The 20,652-nt window shown below is 43.5% G+C and overlaps 1 long non-coding RNA gene across 1 annotated transcript in view; it reads left to right on the top strand.

Moving 5' to 3' along the window:
* The first annotated feature begins 104 nt into the window (after positions 1 to 104).
* The window catches only part of LOC126159976 (uncharacterized), a 48,218-nt gene continuing 27,670 nt past the window's right edge, over positions 105 to 20,652 (top strand). The window contains exons 1-2 of the long non-coding RNA XR_007534636.1: positions 105 to 265; positions 12,867 to 12,893. This is a non-coding gene — a long non-coding RNA (uncharacterized LOC126159976). The remainder of the gene's footprint in view (positions 266 to 12,866; positions 12,894 to 20,652) is intronic.

Here is a 20,652-nt window from a genome sequence, read left to right as displayed (position 1 = left end):
CTCAGTAAAGACCTCGACAAAGAATAATCCTACAAGTTGAAGTTTTGATTTAGTCACAAAACCTGTATTGTGTAATTATATCGCTACTTCTGTTGGCAGGGCACCTACTACATGCATCGGTACTGGACACGACCGATCACCCTAAAAAAGTTCGTCGCCTTACCTTACGGGAAGTATAAATTGTACATGAAGGGTCTGAAGGATGGAAAAAGACAAGTTTGTGTGCAGCTGGTCATCGATATCTACGAAGTCGGATTTTTCCAAGGTAAGGATTTGATCTTTGAGTAGCACATGATCACGAGTAATTGTTTCAGTAGAGTTATGAAATTCCACAACAGAGGGCTTCGCGGTCATTGAAGAGGTGGACGTAGCAGGTAAAAGTCCTGTGGGTGGAAAAAGTCTCAGTCGTAATCATTTAGCCGAGAAGCGAGAAAGAGCCGGCTGCACGCAGTGCACTCCCGTCACTGCCACCGGCTAAGGCCAAGCCTGCCTCGGCGTTGTCTCCTGGGGAGAGAGAGTTTCCTCCTTGAAGTTCGATGTAATACACAGCAGTCAGCTGCATTTATGTGAGTGGTATACCTGATGATGTAAACAAATTTATGTTCGTACATTCCAAGCACATACAACATGACAACAAAAACTTCACGTAATGGCAATGGGAAACAAGTACAATTCTTTTGGATTGTTACAGAAAAAAGCGTAAAGAGCACGTGCAAATACACTAATTTGTTCTGAAGCGATATTGCAATTTTCTGTTGGTTAAACCATAGTTTCCAATGAAACTGTGAGCCGGACCGAGACTCGAACTCGGACCTTTGCCTCTGGTGGGCAAGTGCTCTACCAAGTGAGCTACCCGAGCACAACTCATGCACCGTCCTCACAGCTTCAATTGTGCCAACATATCGTCTCCTACCATCCAAATTTCACACACGTTCTCCTGCGTGCCGGCCGCTGTGGCCGAGCGGTTGTAGGTCGTTGAGTCCGGAACCACGCGGCTGCTACGGTCGCAGGTTCGAATCCTACCTCGGGCATGGATGTGTATCACGTCCTTAGGTTAGTTGGGTTTACGTAGTTCTAAGTCTAGAGGACTGATGACCTCAGATGTTAAGTCCCATAGTGATTAAAGCCATTTGAACCATTTTTCTCCTGTGAACCTCGCAAAACTAGCACTCCTTAAGAAATTATATTGCGGAGACATGGCTTAGCCACAGCCTGGGGGATGTTTTCAGAAGGAAATTTTCACCCTGCAGAGGAGTCTTCTCTGATTAGAAACTTCCTGGCAGGTTATAACTGTGTATGAGGCCGAGACTGGAACTCAGGACTTTGGCCTTTCGTGCGCAAGTGCTCTACTGGCTAAGCTACCCAAGCACAGCTCACACGCCGTCGTCACAGCTTCAGTTTGACCAGTATCTCGTCTCATACCTTCGAAAGTTCTATTGGAAACCATGCAGGGATAGCACTCCTGGAAGGAAGGTTAGCTGGCAGAGCACTTGCCCACGAAAGGCAAAGGTACCGAGCTCTAATCTCAGTCTGGCAACATAGTTTTAATCTGCCAGAAAGTTTCATACCAAGTGCAGAGCACTTGTCCGCATAAGGCAAAGGTCCTTTGTTCGAATCTCCGTCTGGTACACAGTTTTAACCTGTCAGGAAATTTCATATCAGCGCACACTCCGCTGCAGAGCGAAAATTTCGTTCATAGTTTCCGATGTTTCCCATGAACCACGGCCTTGCCGTCGGTTTGGGTGGCTTGTCTGCCTTAGCGATACATAGCTGTACTGTGTGTTCAACAACAATGGAGTGATGCCTGTCGAAAAGCCAGACAAACATACGGCTCCTGAAGAGGGGCGGCACCCTTTTCAGTCGTTGCAGGGGCATCAGTCTGGATGATTGATTCATCTGGCTAACCAAGACGGCACTGCTGTCCTGGTACTGCGAGAAGCCTACAGCAAGGGGAAACTGCAGCTGTAATTTGCCAGTTGGCATGTAGCTCTACTCTATGGTTAAATGGTGATAGCTTCTTGTTGGGTAAAACTTTCTGGGGATGAAAGAATCTCCCATTCGGATCTCCATGCAGGAACTAGTCAGAAGGATGTCATCACCAAGGAAAACAAATCTGGCGTTCTACGGATAGGATTCTGGAATGTTAAATGCCTTAATAGGGCAGGTAGGTTAGAGGTTTTAAAAACGGAAATGGATAGGTTGAAGTTCAGTATATTGAGACTTAGCGAAGCTCGGTGTCAAGAGAAACAGGATGAATGCAGGGTTATAAATACAAAGTCACAAAGGGATAATGAAAGAGTGGGTGTAATAATGAATAAGCAAATAGGAATGCAGGTAATCTACGTGAAACAGCATAGTGAACGCATTGACGTAGCCAAGATAGACGCTAAGTTCACACCTACAATAGTTGTACAGGTTTATATGCTAACTAGCTCTGGAGATAATGGAGAGACTGCAGACATGTATGATGAGATAAAAGAAATTATTCAGCTAGTTAAGGGAAACGATAATTTAATTGTCATGGAAGACTGCAGTTTGGTGGTAGGAAAAGGAAGAAAAGCAAAAATTTAATTTCGACTCACGGATAGAAATGAAAGAGCAAGCCGTCTGGTGGAATTTTGCACAGAGGATAATTTAATCATTGCTAACAATGGAAATTTGTAGTAAGGTCTTATGGGACCAAACTGCAGAGGTCATCGGTCCCTAGGCTTACACACTACTTAATCTAACTAAAACTAACTTATGCTAAGGACAACACACACCCATGCCCGAGGGAGGACTCGAATCTCCGACGGGGGGAGTGGCGCGGACCATGACAAGGCGCCCTAAACCGCTCGGCTACCCCGCGCGCCCATCGCTAACACCTTGCTTGAGAATCATCAAAGTAGCGCGTATATATGGAAGACTCCTGGAGACACTGGAAGGTTTCAGATTCATTACATAATGGCAAGAAAGGGATTTCAGAACCAGATTTTGAACTTTAAGATATTTACACGGTTAGATTGGACTCTGACCACAATTTATCGGTAGCGAACTGTAAATTAAACCCGAAGAAACTGCAAAAAGGTAGGAAATTAAGGAGACGGAAGATGGATAAGTTGAAAAAACTAGAGGTTGCTGATAGTTTTAGACAAAGCGTTACGCAGCGGTTGAGTAGAGCAGGGAAAAGGAATACAGTAGAAGACAAATAGATAGCTATAAGAGATGAAATAGAGAAGGCAGCAGAGTGTCAAATAGGTTGAAAGGCAAGGCATAGTAGAGATACTGAATTCAATTGACGAAAGAAGAACATATAAAAATGCAGCAAATAAAGCAAGCGAAGGGGAATACAAACGTCTCTCAAAATGAGTTGGACAGGAAGTGTTAAATGGCCGAGCAAGAATGGGTAGAGAACAATTGTAGGAATGTTTCACTAGGGGAAAATGGATTCCGCCTACAGGAAATTTAAAAAGACTTTTTGAGAAAAGGGAAGCAACTGTATGAATATCAAGAGCTCAGATGTAAAACCAGTCCTAAGTAAGGATGGGAAAGCTAAAAGGTAAAAGGAGTATATAGAGTGTCTGTATAAGGGAGACGAACGGAAATATTATAGCCAAGAAATTCAGAACCCAGGATATAGCAAGGAAAATCGTCGTGTCAGTGTTGTGGGACAGGAAAAGAGTTTCGCCCGTTGATTTTTTGGAAATAGGTGGGACCATAAATGCTGCAAGATACTGTGGGGTCATGAGGAAACTTCGCAGAGCCATACAAAACAGACGTGCTGAAAACGAGACTCTGTCTCCTCGATGAGAACGCGCGTCCGCACACCGCTCATGCAACGCAAGAGTAGCTGACTTCGTCTGGTTGGGATGTTTTAAGCCAACTCTCTCACAGCCCCGACCTCACACCTAGTGACTATCATCTGTTCACTTAACTGATGGTCCAAATGGCTCTAAGCAGTATGGGACTTAACATCTGAGGTCATCAGTCCCCTAGACTTAGAACTACTTAAACTTAACTAACCTCAGGACATCGCACACATCCATGCCTGAGGTAGGATTCGAACCTTCGACCGTAGCAGCAGCGCGGTTCCGGACTGAAGTGCCTAGAACCGCTCGATCACAGTGGCCGGCCAATAAATTGAAGAAAAACCTTATTGGAAAACACTTTTCCGACGACGACGAGGTGAAAATCGAAGTGAAGAACTGACTGAAAAAGGCGGTGGGAGACGTCTATGACACACGAATCAAAAACCTCGTCCTACTAATGACAAAATGTGTAAAGATACATGGCGATTGCTTGGAAAAATAATGCAACACCTGTACTACAATGCATCTAAATTTTATTATGACAAATTAAATTTTTTGCACCTCAAAAAATTTTTGTAACCCTAGTTTCCGGATTAGCCTCGTACGTGGATACTGATGCTTCACTAACGTAATGCTGCCCAAAAACCTTTCTCCAGTAGCAAATAAAATGATAGATACTACGGAACCATTTCATGACACGCTGTAACACGCCCATGTACACAAGATAGTACAATTTGTTTCATCTTATGGCAAGTCGCGTAAGGGATTCATTTGCTTCCAGGGTCTGTAGTAGGAACACTGAAAGTCTTGTGTGATGTATGGATTTCGACAACGATCGCCCATTAGCGAGCGACGGAGGTGGTTTGTTGCAGAGGTGGCAGACTCCTTCGGCAGTGCAGAGAGTACGGGGAAGGCCCTGATTGTACATGTGATGACGTTATATAATACCAAAGAAATAATTTATTAATGTTTCTGAGGACAGTTTCCAGTGAAAGACCTGTCAGGTAATTATTAAAAGTTTTTTGTGCCAAAGTGGCTTCAGGTTACAGTTATGCTGGTGGTAAAAGGAGGATTCTACAATGACGAGGGGTCCTCACAGATTCCGATTTTGTGCACACTTGTAGCAGATGGAGTTCAGTGCACGCACATAAATTTTCTAAGACAGTTCGACAAAGAACTCTGAAATATCAAAAAAAAAAAAATGGTTCAAATGGCTCTGAGCACTATGGGACTCAACATCTATGGTCATCAGTCCCCTAGAACTTAGAACTACTTAAACCTAACTAACCTAAGGACATCACACAACACCCAGTCATCACGAGGCAGAGAAAATCCCTGACCCCGCCGGGAATCGAACCCGGGAACCCGGGCGTGGGAAGCGAGAACGCTGAAATATCACCTTTCAAAATTAGCAGAACTCCAAGTGCAGTTAAAAACAATTTTCATTATTTCGACGAATTCGTCGGTTTCTCAGCACGTTAGTACGTTCGATGGTTCGAATCTCGCTAGTAAGATAAATACAGGGTGACACAGAATAACGGGAAAGTTTGAAACGAGTAGTGGCAGCCATGCGCACGTGGCAGCACTGCGGGTTCGTGACAGACAGCAAGTAAACAGTTCGCCGTTTCACTAATCGTGCATCAGTGGAACGGACAATAGCATGCGTTAGCCATAAAAATGTTTTATAAAAACAATGATTGTTTGCTAGCGGCACAGAGGGAGTTTCGAAGTTTTTGTAATTTAGGATGTCATGATGTCGTTCCGTCGAAAGACGAGATAAAATGTTGGATTAATAGCTTTGAAGACACTGGATCTGCCCTCAAAAAGAAACCAACAGGACGACCAAGAAGTGTGCGTTCTCCAGCGAACACTGATGTTGAACGCGAGTCTGTCTTACGGTGCCATGGCGTCAATTCGTAAGCAAGAAGCAGCGACTGGAGTGTCCCGGTAGAGTGTTCGCAGAATCCTTCATCTTGATTTAAAATTTCATCCGTGCAAACTACAGATGGTGCAACAGTTTAAGGACCATGATTTCCGATTACAACAAATGATAACAAAAATAAACAATGACGATGAATTTGTAAAAAAAAGTTGTGGACGTCAGATGAGGCACAAGTAATGTGAACAAACGGAACTACCGCTACTGGGAAAACACAAATCCTAGTGACGTTCATGAGCGCCCATGACACGCTACTAAAGTGACAGTATGGCGTGGTGTTTCATCACGTGGGATTATCGGACCGCATTGTCTCGCAAATGAACAACGAAACACAATAACTGTCAACGCCGATCGGTTCGTGGAGATGTTACGAACTTTCGTTACACCTGCATTGAACAACTTTGCAAACGTTCAAGAAGCCTGGTTTCAACATGACGGAGCGACATCACACACTACACGGCAATCAGTGGCATACGTGCGAGAATTGTTTGGCTACCGTGCGATCTCACGATTCGTTAACATACCCGGGCCTCCTAGATCGCCAGGTCTATCCGTTTGTGACTTTTCTCGTGGAGCAAAGTCTACACGACTCGACGAAGAACCCTGGACGAGTTAAAACAGAGAATTTGGGATGCAATCCACAGTATGCCAGCTGCGATGTTGCAGCGGTCGATGAGGAATCTCAGCAGCAGATTTCACGAATGTATTCGAACAGGAGGACGCCATCTAAAGGACGTAATTTTTGAAAAATGATAAATGCCATCAATGTTTCCTAAATGTCAAAGTTGAAAGGTTTTAGTTACAATGAATGGAATTCATTTCCTTCATCACTCCTAGTTTTATTGGATTGTGGAAATGTTCCCGTTTTTCTGCGTCACCCTGTATCTTTTAATTTTTTAAAAAACTTCTATATTTATTAACAAAGTGTAATCTTAATTGAGAGATATGGAACTATAGTGTTTAATAAGAGTAACATCTTGGCTATTCGTTGCTACTGACAGTAAATTGAAATATGGCATACGAAGCCGATGCATCGGATAGATAATGAGAAAGTATCATTTCGACAGACTCACTACTGTTATTGAAATGCGTAATTTTTTCATTGAATAAAATACGTTTTGGCATACTCCTTAGAAGTTTAAATTCATTTTTAGACATCTAGTAACCATCAATAAAAGGATGCTACTTTTATTTTAAAAATATTATTCAAAACTTGTTACTTAAAGTTCGCATTTGTTGATAAATATTACATTTAAAAAAGTATGCTACTAGCTACATTCCACTCTAGTGTTCATGATTGAAAATCCGACTATGCTACTAAGCTAGTCAAATGCTGTTTGGGTAACAACACTCGGAAGTCTTGTCACCTTCAAAGCCAATTTTGTTTTGTTAGTTTGAGGACTGCGTGGTGGCACCTCAGCAAATTTACGTCCAGACACTGAACTTGAAGCCCTGTGAGTACGAAAGGAGTCGGAGAGGGCAGGGCGCTCTGTAGTGTCGCGTTGTGAGCGTCTCCGTGCAGAGTGAGTGAGTGCTGCAGGCAGCTCGAGGGCAGAGAGGTGGGCACAGGTCGTGCAAACTGCTTATGTCTCTGCGTCAGAATTGGTAACGTGAACATCCAAACGAATGAACCATATTGCCCTCAATTGTATTTTTTTCCCCTGTGGCTACACGGAGTATTCAGTGTTCAAAACTCAAGCAGAGTCGGGGGAGCAACTTTCATGCCTCATAAGGCGTGCACTGAGAAGAGTGGCTGTCATTTTGCACTGTCAGTATTAGCCTGGACTGCTAAAGTAAATAAGACAAAACCAAGTATTCATTGCTGAGTGTTAGTTCTAGATCGGACAGTGCTAATTTTGGCACTCTCTACGATCTGATGTTTTTGACCATAAAGGCCTTCAAAAACATCTACAACCTATATGAGTGGTGTCTTTTCTTCCCAACATGTCCGAAAGAACAGGCCCCACTTATACAGGTATACAGCGATAAGCCGAAACATTACGACGACTGCCCACTGCGTCGCTAGACGCCGCCTGCTGGCGCGGCGGGCACGTGACGCAGTGACGAAAGTGCGTAAGTGGAGCAGCCGCGGACGGCGGAGATACGGGCTGCATATGGGGAAATCCACCGAGATAAGCGACTCCGACAAATGGCAGATTATTATTACGCAGAACCTGTGAACGAGTATCTCTAAAACGGCGGAGACGGTCGAATGTTCACGTGCTACTGTCGTGAGCATCTGCGAGAAGGGTTTCGACTGTGAAACTACTATTAGGCGCTGAATGGCTAGACGTCCACGATTCTTCACAGGACGTTGAGCTCGGAGGCTTCTCTGCTATGTGAAGCAGCACGGATGGCCATCTGTGGCACCTCTGCCGAAAGAGCACAGTGCTGGTGCGCGCACGAGTGTTCCGGAGCACACCTCTCATCGTGCATTGCCCAACACGGAGCTCCGCAGCTCACCACCCCCACGTGTTCACATGTTGAGGCAACGACATCGTTAGTTACGATTGCAGTGGGCACAGGACTATCGGGATACGACCGTCGATCAATGGAAAAGTGTCGGCTCTTCGGGTGAACCACATTTTTGCTACACTAGGTCGGTGCTCGTCATCGAGGTGAACGGCGGCTTCAAACGTGCAGCGACCCACTGACACTGGCTGGTGGGAGCAGTGTCATGGTGTGGGAGACATTCTCCTGCACTTGCGTGGCACCTGTGGTAGTAATCGGAGACACATTGACACTTCCTGGCAGATTAAAACTGTGTGCCCGACCGAGACTCGAACTCGGGACCTTTGCCTTTCGCGGGCAAGTGCTCTACCATTTGAGCTACCGAAGCACGTCTCACACCCGGTCCTCACAGCTTTACTTCTGCCAGTATCTCGTCTCCTACCTTGCAAACTTTACAGAAGCTCTCCTGCCAACCTTGCAGAACTAGCACTCCTGAAAGAAAGGGTACTGCGGAGACATGGCTTAGCCACAGCCTGGGGGATGTTTCCAGAATGAGATTTTCACTCTGCAGCGGAGTGTGCGCTGATATGAGTAAAACTGTGAGGACCGGGCGTGAGTCGTGCTTCGGCAGCTCAAATGGTAGAGCACTTGCCCGCGAAAGGCAAAGGTCCCGAGTTCGAGTCTCGGTCGGGCACACAGTTTTAATCTGCCAGGAAGTTTCATATTAGCGCACACTCCGCTGCAGAGTGAAAATCTCATTTTGGACACATTGCCAGTTGCATACTGCCTGCATCCCTTCATTGTTCAAATGGCTCTGAGCACTATGGGATTTCTGACGTCATCAGTCCCCTAGAACTTAGAACCACTTAAACCTAACTAACCTAAGGACATCACACACATCCATTCCAGAGGCAGGATTCGAACCTGCGACCGTAGTGGTCGCGCGGTTCCAGACTGTAGCGCCTAGAACTGCTCGGCCACTCCAGCCGGCCATCTCTTCATGCTCGGTGTCTTCTCCGACGGCGATGTCATCTTTCAGCAGTATAATGGTCCGTGTATCGGAGCGAGAACCGTGCTACAGTGGTTTGAGGAGCAATATACTGAACTCACGGTGATGTCTCGGCGACCAAATGCGTCTGATGTAAATCCTACGGTAGCCATCTGAGTCGCTATCTGGTGCCATCACTGCGTAAGCAAATCAGATGCCCGTTATTTACGCGAATTACATGAGCTGTGCCAACAAACCGTCGGGGCCACGCGGGGAAGTCGTGCGGTCTGAGGCGCCTTGCCACGGTACGCATGGCTGCCGCCGTCGGAGATTCGAGTCCTCCCTTGGGCATGGGTGTGTGTGTGTTGTCCTTAGCATAAATTAGTTTTAGATAGATTAAGTAGTGTGTAAGCCTACGGACCGATGACCTCAGCAGTTTGCTCCCATAGGAACTTACCACAAATTTCCAAAACGTCGGAACCCTGTTACTCGAAATCAGTGATGTATTTCGTTCAAAAGACGGACAAACAGGCTGTGAAGCACGAGGTCATAACCTTTTGGGTCAGCAGTGTATATGCGCCGTCAGGGCTAACATCATCATCATTCAGTGCAGAGCACTCCTCACCCGCCCTTGCAAGGGACTTAGTGCGATGCGGTGAGCGAAGAGAGGGAAGAGGGCTAGGGGACGCAACTTTGGTGGTGTGCGGCGAATGATGGTTCAAATGGCTCTGAGCACCATGGGACTTAACATCTGAGCTCATCTGTCCCCTAGACTTAGAACTACTTAAACCTAACTAACCTAAGGACATCACACACATCCCTGCCCGAGGCAGGATTCGAAGTTGCGTCCGTAGGAGCAGCGCGGTTCCGGACTGAAGCGCCTAGAACCGCTCGGCCAACACGGCTGCCTGTGCGGCGAAAAGTAATATGGATGGAGCAGGGGTAGCACACTTGTGTAGTCTGCGCAGTTGTTTCTAACTACTATGTCAAGGTAGCGTAGTTTATGCATCTTCCTGCTAAACGGAAGACCAGGATTAGAACCCCAGCGTTGGTAGAAATTTTCATTTGTCGCCTATGAATTTTTTCATTGGTCGAATGCGGCAGAGGTCAAGATTTCTTCTTTCTCAACATTGCCTCTGTAATGATATATACTATGTGTCTTGAGAGCCACTGCTTGTATGGGTGCTCAGAAAGTAACTGTGCGGTTACTATGTACACTATTTTGGGAATGACATCCACGAGTGACTATACAAGGCTCAACCCGCCTATTTTTATTGGGAATCCCTTTCCGTCCATCTGATTATGATATGCTTGTCATGTATGAAGTTAATTCAATGTTTAAATCTCGAATCAAGCATGGGTGATTGCGGTACACTACATGCTATTCCCCGAAGAAAAAAGTCTGTTGGCGTAAACTCCGAGGAGCGAGGTTGCCATAGGTTCTTTGAGATGGAAATTTCGCCAAAAAACTCTTCCATAAGACGCATAGTGTGTTGTAAGCTCTGTTAGCAGTAGCGTCATCTTGTTCAAACACTGAGTAGTTGGTTTCGTCTTCCCTCAGATGGGCGATACAATCCTGGATCATTAAAAAAAACGTTTACTGTTCACGGTTTCGTGAAACAATAAACATCAGACGATAAGCCGTATAATATCGTTAACCAGGTCCCGTTGTAAAACTGCATCTTCCACAAGAGTAGCGAAACCTTACTTAGCTTCCGAGAGCTAGGATTCAGTATGACAACAGCACTCCATTATCTGATGGCAACTGACAGTAGAAAGGATTCTAAGTGTCGTAGGTTTTGATATTCAACACCTGTAGCAGGTGCCTACGAATATCTGCCCCTAAATTTCAACATAAGTTATTGCTGGACTGCTTTGGATCCAGTGGGTACTTCTCTCTGCTTCATTTTTTCCCCAGCCTGTCACTATCCTCTATCTTTTTAAAAGTTATTCTTTTTGCTCCTTCTCACAATGGAATTTACAGAATGCAGATCCCTCCCGGCTGGCCATGCAGTGACCACGCAAGGCGTCCCACATCTGTCCCGCGCTGCAGCTGCTTCCCAGTGTGTACCTGGCTGCATTCTGTCCTTTTCAGCGAAAAAATGTTTTGCGAACCACTTGCTATTCTCGCCGTGCAGTCCTCGACTTCCCACAGCCAGCCAGCAGACCCAGCTTACACAGAAACGTTACACACATCACTCACAGCATAGACTTGCAATAATGAAGAACTTATTAGATTCACAATCGCTGGCATTTGTTTCAGTTACATGTACACTTTCATTTATCGCTCGAAAGTTGAATCGAATTTGTAGTCTAATTTGATGAATGGGTTATTAATTAGATTACAGAGCAGTTATGGGAGACACTGTTCCATAACACTGCCCCTAAATGTATTGGCAATATAAATGCCATTTGGGTATACTGAGCGCATCCAAAATAGGGCAGCACACGCAAGTCTGGGCTTTCTGAATTTCTCGGTGTCATAAGTAGGCTTCTTAAATTTACCATCATTTTAAAATTTAGAGAAATGAGCTAGTTACATTATCTTGGATATTTCAGTGATTGCCCTGTCTTGGATTTTTTAATTTCCGCCTTGCCATCTTCGATTCCACTGTCTTGGAATGCGATGTCATATAAAAAGAAGGGCAGCAAACACTGTGACAGGTTTTGTTCCAGAGTACTCTTTGCATCTCTACTCAAGAATCTATCTCATTTTGAATGCAAGACTTTACTTCTTTAGCAGTTTGTGTAAAGTGCACCTTATTTATCCTTAAATCATTAAAACATTAATATCTATAATACTTAGATCACAACAATTTAATTTTCAAAAATTGTAATTAGGAAACATCTTTTGCCTTCTTAAGCCACTGATAGACGACAACTGAATGTCATAAACACAGAAAAATTTATGAGTGACTTACAGGTTCATCTCATTATAAATGAAAAAATTTGTGTCCATGTATATTGGTACAGTCAGAATAGATGAAAATACAACCAAATTTACATTTGTAACCTATTACTTATATAACTGAAACTGAATTTAACAGAGAGGTAAAAGGAAATTGAGTTTGACCATTTAAAACTAAAGTATGATCTTGTGTCACATATTTTTTCTAAAGCACACAGTGTTTTTAAAAGATATCTTCCAATATTTAGGGTTACTTTGGATGAGTCTGAAAATCTTATATGAATGAAATTCAAGATATGCCTTGTGAGAGCTGAACTCAAAAGAAATAAAACTAAAACAGATTTCACTGTAATCTCCTATAAACCTCAAAGGCATTGAAAGTGAATAACTAGTTCTGACTGGGCAAAACAGGGAAAGGAACACGCCAGAGTGCTATAGAAAGCTGTTTCGATTGTTCACATAGTCACTGTGCTGAGTGTGTTTTATTGATATAATTTTGTTTTCATTTTATTTGTTGCCATGCAGATCCCTAGGACTGATAAAAATTACGCAATAAGAACATCGTTAATTGAAATTTGTCTAAAAATTAAATTTTTAAACCATCAATAGAAAGTTTTCATTTTTGCTTCATGATTTAGATATGTGTCTATTGTATACAAGCGACTGCCATTGCTGAAGAAACTTAGAACTATACTATTCTCCTGCACTTATCTCATTTACTTTTGTACATTTATATTTATTGAAAACAGACTCTGTTGACTCTATATATTTACACTACTTTTCTTTCTGCAGCTCTGGGATTCAAGCCACCTTTAGGAGGTATGTATCGTCCACATAACCAAACTTTTTGTTATTGTTGCGGATATGTTCTCAAATGTGCAACAGTGTCTTTACAGCAGTATTTATTATGTGAGATGCGATATCAGAATCCAGTTTCAATGAGCATGCCATGTAATCAACTGACATCAAATGGTTCAAATGGCTCTGAGGTCATCAGTCCCCTAGACTTAGAACTACTTAAACCTAACATACCTAAGGATATCACACACATCCACGCCCGAGGCGGGATTCGAATCTGCGACCGTAGCAGTCGCGCGGTTCCAGACTGAAGCGCCTAGAACCGCTCGGCCACCGAGGCCGGCTCAACTGACATCAAAAGTTTTTATGTATGTCTACTGAACCATTACTTCAGAGTGTCTTGGTCCATCGTTTTGGGCTTCTACCTGAGGTCTCATTCCAGAACAGTACGCACCCAGTACGTTGGACATGATGATTGTACAAGAATTATTCTGTAATAAATAATACAAAAGAACTGTTAACATAATGACAACTGCTACTCTTATAAAATTTTCGTTACAAAATCGACAGAATTACCACAGACTCTGAAAGGAAGCAAGATGTTGGCAATTATTAAATTAAATCTTTAATGCTTGTTCTAGTGTTTTATTACGAAATAGTCACAGAAGCGACTGTTGGGTGGAATGTTAGTTTGATACACTTTGAAAGAAGATGAAAAGAGACATTTCTTCCTTCTGTGGAAGAGTTGATGGATTCCTTGACAGAGTAATCCCCCACCCCACTGTGTCCCAGCATTGCCAGCTATTGAACCCAACAAGGTGGCGCAGTGGTTAGCACACTGGACTCGCATTCGGGAGGACGACGGTTCAATCCCGCGTCCGGCCATCCTGATTTAGGTTTCCCGTGATTTTCCTAAATCACTCCAGGCAAATACCGGGATGGTTCCTTTAAAACGGTACAGCCGACTTCCTTCCCTAATCCGATGAGACCGATGACCTCGCTGTCTGGTCTCTTCCAGCAAACAATCCAACCCAGCTATTGAAATTACTTTCTACATAAGACGCAGTTGAGAATTCGCAGGCAACATTTTACGTAAGGCTTTTCTGTGACTGTTGCTAGTCTCTATTGAAACTACAAGTTTCCAGTACACAGTCACAATATGTTTTACATTATTTCCACTCTGTGTGTGCCGCACACTTAGAGGTGCCATGTCCCGAATTATGCAGCCCCTCCCACTGGAGTTTCGAGTCCTCCCTCAGCCATGGGTATGTGTGTTGTTATTAACATAGTTTAAGTAGTGTGTAAGTCTATGGACCTCACGAGTTTGGTCCCATAGGAATTCACACACATACAGACACACACACACATACACACACACATATAGCGAGAGAGAGACAGCGAGAGAGAGAGAGAAAGAGACACTATGATGTACGAAATCATGATTTGTAAAGCAGTCAACTAAAAGAGGAAAGATACAATAAAAGATTTTAAATGGAGCAGCAGGAATTGCAGCTGACTGAAGGTTGGACTGGTAAGGGATGAGACACCACTCTGAAACTCCTACAACCTAACGGCTTAGAGTGTAATCTGGACAGTTCAACGAATTTCAGAAATGGCTGGAACTTTCTACGGAGAAAACGCTACCCACAAAGAGCAACGTCCAGTACGGTGACAAGTGACAAGCCACTCACCTTCCCATTCACGCCTGACCTTCTGGCTCAACGGTGAGTTCACAGGTTCCAAGGGAATGGTGCTTTCTTCAACTGCCACTCCCTACAGGCCTCCTTCACCTCTATATCTACCTGCTGGTTTCCAGCCCAGGTACCTGGCAGAACACCACCACCTATCCACAATGTGGCCGCAAGAGAAATGCAGTTCGTATATTTTACGAAACCTTTTCACCTACATGCTTATTTTGAAGAGCCTGTAGAGCACGAAGAGTATTGGATCAGTTTAGAAACATGTTTCCTTTGTATCATCTCATACGATACAGGGCCTTCCAAATATCCTACAGCTCAGCATGACGGATTGTGAAAGCATCTGGAAGGCAGACTCTGAGGACACAATCAGAGAAAACCATTGAGCACCCAAGGGATCCTCTCTGTCCAGATACATTTCAATAAACAATCTTAAAATTCATGTGTTCATGTAAGACGTCAGTAAATATACCTAGAAAATTACAATCTTTAAAATCAGTCAAATTTAAAATAAGTAATGGCTTGTAAACATAATATGGTGGTGAATTACTCCATCTGTGGTGAAAGGCTTAGTATTCGCCACAACCACTTTTAAAATACAGCTCTTTGTTCGGTTCCCAAATGGTCCCACTGCTCACAGACGATTATTGAAAAGCCACTCTGTGAGTGGGAAAGAATCAGTATGGTATGCTGGCAATTAGATTTTGCAAGAGATTTTGTAAGCATGTTGCACAGTGAGTAGCTTCTTTGTTTTATTTTTATTTACAACGTCATCCATTACAATATTTGTAATATTCCATGTATGTATTGTGTGTGTGTTTGTTTTGTATGATGATGACAGGGGAAAGGAGAGGCTGAACCCCAGTGCTGGCACTTGGCCTGCTCCTCATGATTGACACAAAGGGGGCCACCAGGCTGAACATCCCCATCCAGCAGACAAACCAGCATCAACAGTGCTGCATGCCCCCACCTCGTGAGACACTGCAGACAGCTCTGGTATTCAAACGAGAACACTGGCGTAGAGCGTGGTGACCAGGAGCTTTACTCCTCCACCTCTCCTCCCCTCGCCGCCCAAATACTGGCAGTAAAAACTTTTTTCCGCCACCAGAATCCAAACTGCCTTACTACCAGGTCAAGCGCCACTGCACAGGATTGCATTAGCGGCCTCAGCCGTGGAGATGGGTTACGGCGAGCAGCTGCCGTCGGATTAGAAGTGGTGGCTGGCGAGCTTCGGTGAAGAGGCTCTGAATGCACCTGTTGCCAGTCTAATGCCCACCCAGTGGACCTCCAAATATGACGGTCTAGAAGGTCTGATCATCAGAGATCCATCATGAAGCTGGGACCAGACAAACGCTCTTTAGAACTGGATCAGGCCCGCTCGATCTTCTTCCCAAACTCTGTGTGCTGCACGCTTTAAAATTCCAAGGGCTCTGATGGATCGAGGGCAAAAGTTCCTCAGATGTGGCAGGCACTTGAACGCCTGATGAAAATGGAGGCCCATGTACCTCACCGACGCCTTCAAATTTAAAATGATGTCCCTCAGTTTCAGTTTTGGAAGACGGAAAGGATGACGGGAACTGTTAACAAGCAACACATGCAGTTTATTTTTTGATAATTACTTGAATCCAGGTCTGTGTGCCCATCTCTCTAGTCTCTTAGCAGTAATCTGCAGCTGGTGCGTACTTGCTGCAATTGTGAAAGATGTATTGAAAACTGAAAAACTCTCTGCAACTAAAAGGCCCGAGCAGTACATGGACGAATCGCTAGTTACAGCCATCGAAAACCACGTCACAGGTAAAACATTTCCCTGAGGGATACAGTTTTCTTCGATAAAAGTATTCGATAAAACTTTACTAACTACATACTTAAACTAATGTGGGGAGAAGAAACATGTAAGAACAAGAAGACGTTCCTGTACATCTTTTCTGTCTGGTAGCAGATGACAACGAAACACAGCTTCAGTACAGATTTTATGATGAACTTTGACTGCAAATGTCAATGGAAATTCAAATATATTCAGTAGTCAACGCTCTCTTTCCTGTCGTTTGAATATCAGACACACTTTCTATTGGCAGAAGTAAGCAAGAATGCCAGTTAAAAAGGCCAACAATCTTCTAAATCGCCATTTTCTTTTTCGTTGATCAATGTCCCTACAGGTTTTCCAGTGGCCGCAACGGTTGCCCCTCCTGTGCCAACATTTCGCCCCAGAGCAGCAGTTGCGCTCTCTGTCCTCAATTGTTCTTTCTGTATATTCCAATCTCTGTCTTGCCCTACGATTTTCATACTCTGTAATTCCTTCAAGCATCATAAAAGTTATTCCTCGATTCTTAACACATAAGCCATCATCACGTCTCTTCTTTTTGTAAATGTTTTCCATATAATCTTCTCCGCTCCCCATTCCGTATCTTATCAGTCCTCCTAACTTTCAACATCCTTCTATAGCACAACGTCCAAAATGCTTTGACTCTCTTCTTTCTGGGATTTCCTCGTCTGACATTCGGTTCCACACAAAGCTACAGTTCATACACACATTTTCAGAAATATATTTCTCAAAACAAGGAAAATTTTCTTGATAACAAACCACGTTTCTTCCGCACCTCACTATTTTCGCCTTTCTTCGATTTCCTCTCAGTCCATTTTCTGTGCTCTGTAGACTGTTCATTCTATTCAGTATGTTCTGCAAATATTCCTTGCTGTCACTGACATGAACAACGTTCTCTGCGAATCTTATCGCTGGTGATCTTTCACTCTGTGGTTTAACCCCACTCCTGGACCGACCTGTCACTGCTTCTGCGATGTACACGTTGGACAAAATGTTCAAATGTTTGTGAATTCCCAAGGGACCAAACTGCTGAGGTCTGGGGTCCCTAGACTTACACATTACTTAAACTAACTGATGGTAAGAACAACACACACACCCATGTCCGAGGGAGGACTCGAACCTCCGGCGGGAGGAGCCGCGCAATCCGTGACACAGCGCCTCAAACCACGCGGCCACTCCGCGCGGCCACATTGAACAGTAAGGATGAAAGATTTCATCCCTGTCTCATACCTTTCTTAATACGAGCACTTCGTCATTTGTCTTCAGTACTGTTACTTCTTGATACTTATACATATGTATATTTCACGTCTTTCCGTAGTGGTCACTGTTATTTTCTCAGAATTTCGATAATCCTTCACCATTCGACATTCCCTAACGTTTCTCCTAGGTCTACAAATCCCATAAAAGAGCCTTAATTTTTCTTAAGTGTTGCTTCTTCAGAACTGCCTTTACCTTTTCTAAAGCAAAACCATCGGCCACGTCCACAACTATTTTTGCATCCTATGCTATTTGTTTCTGAAACTTGAATTGAGCTACTGTACTGATTGTGCAATAAGTCTCGCATTTGTTTCCCTTTACTACCTTTGGAATTGTACCGATGATATTTTCGAAAGTCTCCACCACAACATGAAAAGTCGTTTTGTTGCGTTTAATCCCAGCGCATTTAGGAATTGCAAAACTTGAGTATCTATGTCTTTTACCTTATTCAAGCGCAAGTCCTCCATAGCTGTGTCAGACTCTGACAGTAATAATGAACCCCTTATTGACGTCTGTTTCTTCTTCCAGCTCGTCACTGACAGCTCTTTTCCCTCCTAAAGCCATTAAACACCGTCTTTCCACATATCCTGTCTCTCCTCTGAGTTTAACATCGTAAGTCTTTGTGCACTATTAATGTTGACACTCCTCCATTTAATTCAACGGATGTGATTTTGATTTTTCTGTATGTTGAATTTATCTTTTCCGACGATCATTTCTTTTTCGATTTATTCACAATTTTCGTGCAGCTTTCTTGACATGGTTTCACTGTGCTTAGTTCCTAAGGACATATTACTTTATTCCTGTCTTTTCCCGTGTATTTTCCTACTTCTTTCATTCGAATATCAGTTTAAATATTTCTTCAAATGGTTCAAATGGCTCTGAACACTATGGAACTTAACTTCTGAGCTCATCAGTCCCCTAGAACTTAGAACTACTTAAACCTAACTAACCTAAGGACATCACGCACATCCATGCCTGAAACAGGATTCGAACCTTCGACCGTAGCAGAAGCGCGGTTCCGGACTGAAGGGCCTGAAACCGCTCGGCCACAGCGACCGGCAAATTATTTGGCCATCAGCAAAGATTACAGTATGTAAATGTGTATTTCTAGAAATTAATTTTATTCCTGGACTAATTTATCATTCGACTGTCTAACGGTATTGTCAGTACGACATATATGTTAAATAAAGTGGGTGAGAGACGGCACCCTCGTCGTACATCTCTGTTAATTTCTATCGGTGCTGTTCTCTCTCTGCATGCATAAATTAAAATTCTGTTATTCAGTTAATAAATTTTTGGCACGTGTAATATTGTCCCCTTGGTATATTTACTGTCTCCATAAGTGGTCCACTGTCCTCGAATCCTAGTGCTGGACCGCTATTACGTCTGTTATATGGGGCAGTTGCTATTGACGATATTGTCACATACACAAATGACATCCTAGTAGCAGTTCTTGCAGACTTCAGGGCGAGACTTGAGGAAGATGTGAATGATGTGCTTGTCCAGATGCAGCATTGGTGCAAGAGCAAGAAACTAACTATAGCCGTTCATAAAAGCACATACATACTTCCTCAAAGAAGACTTTCTCTTACCAGAAATCCTTCCCTGGTGCTTGACGTAATACCTGTCATAGATATTTAGCCACTCTTCTAGACGAGAAAAGAAACTTCCTACAACAGGTAAAATCTGTTCCTCAGAAAGCAGTCAAAATCATGCATGAGATTGCCCATGCTGGTACTGCTGACCAAAAATTACCGTTGCACGTAGTGCGGCCATATTACGAAGCTATCGTCAACGCTACTGTGGGCTTTGCTGCCGGCGTCTGGGCGCGTCGCCTTAGACTAGGCAGCTACAAAACAATACTGTGGCGAATTCAGCGGAGCGTACTTCTGAGGCTCGCCGCTGCCTTTTGCACTACACCTGTAGAGGGTTTAGCTACATGACGTGTATGTGGTGGTACGTTACAGGGCACCACTGTGTTGGTCGGGACGTGAGCAATATGATCGTGTGTACGAGATCACAAGGACGTATCTTCCTGAGAAAAGACATTTAGGACCCTGAAATTGAATGGCAGTCTGACTGGGACCCTAGGAGCACTACAAGACGTGTTTACAGCGTATCCCCAAGCATCTGGAACAGGCTCAAACTGCGCCACGTTGCCCCTACCTATTAACAGGTCACTGTCCACATCCCACACATCATTGTCGAACAGGATGTGGTAACGCACCAATCTGTGAGTGAGGTGAGGAAGGTTCGGCTAATCATGTCGTTCTGAGATGCCCCTTTTTCAGGTAGGGAGAGAGACAGCAAACAATTAGACTGCGGTCTGCAAACAATCGTAGGTGACCAACACTTGTGGACTAAAGTCAATATGATAGCACATCAGATATCTAAAAGGTAACTGCTTAATTTTCGGTATAAGATCAAGTGGACCCTCTGACTATCAAAATAATGTGAACAGGTCAAGGAAGCGTTTCCGTCATTATAGGTAATGATAGGCACATATCCATTTAATTAACAGAGACATATATTTATGAACAAATAGGAAAAAATAAAAATAAAATAAAAACGAAACGAAAGAATTCTATGGTCAACCACATCGGTATGCACAGATTCGAGAATTGCCGAGCCAAATAAGTGCCAGTGTGCGTGATGTAGAATAGTGTAGCAACAATATGTTTGGAAGTACGTGTAGTAGTTAGTTGGTAAACGTCGAGTTGTTCTGAGTCTGCCAGTAACATATCTAGTAATGTAAGATGAAAGTTATTCACTTGGAACTTCAGTTAATTCCCTTTATTTTATGTTATTTTTTAAATTGATTCTTATTTTTCAACTGTTTTGTTTTATTTCTACGTTAATACTACCAGTCGTTGCTGTTAACATAGATAACATAAAACATTGTACGTCACCATGATTAATGAATATGTACGACCTGTTTAGAGTTTCCAGATAACAGGTCTGAAATTCGTAGTAAAATATTGAACCAAATAGAACTTAATTTTTC

The sequence above is a fragment of the Schistocerca cancellata genome, unplaced genomic scaffold (genome assembly GCF_023864275.1).
Source record: "Schistocerca cancellata isolate TAMUIC-IGC-003103 unplaced genomic scaffold, iqSchCanc2.1 HiC_scaffold_1150, whole genome shotgun sequence".
Taxonomy (NCBI): Eukaryota; Metazoa; Arthropoda; class Insecta; order Orthoptera; family Acrididae; genus Schistocerca; species Schistocerca cancellata.
The sequence above is the reverse complement of the archived record's forward strand: the minus strand, read 5'-3'. Positions and strand labels throughout refer to the sequence as shown.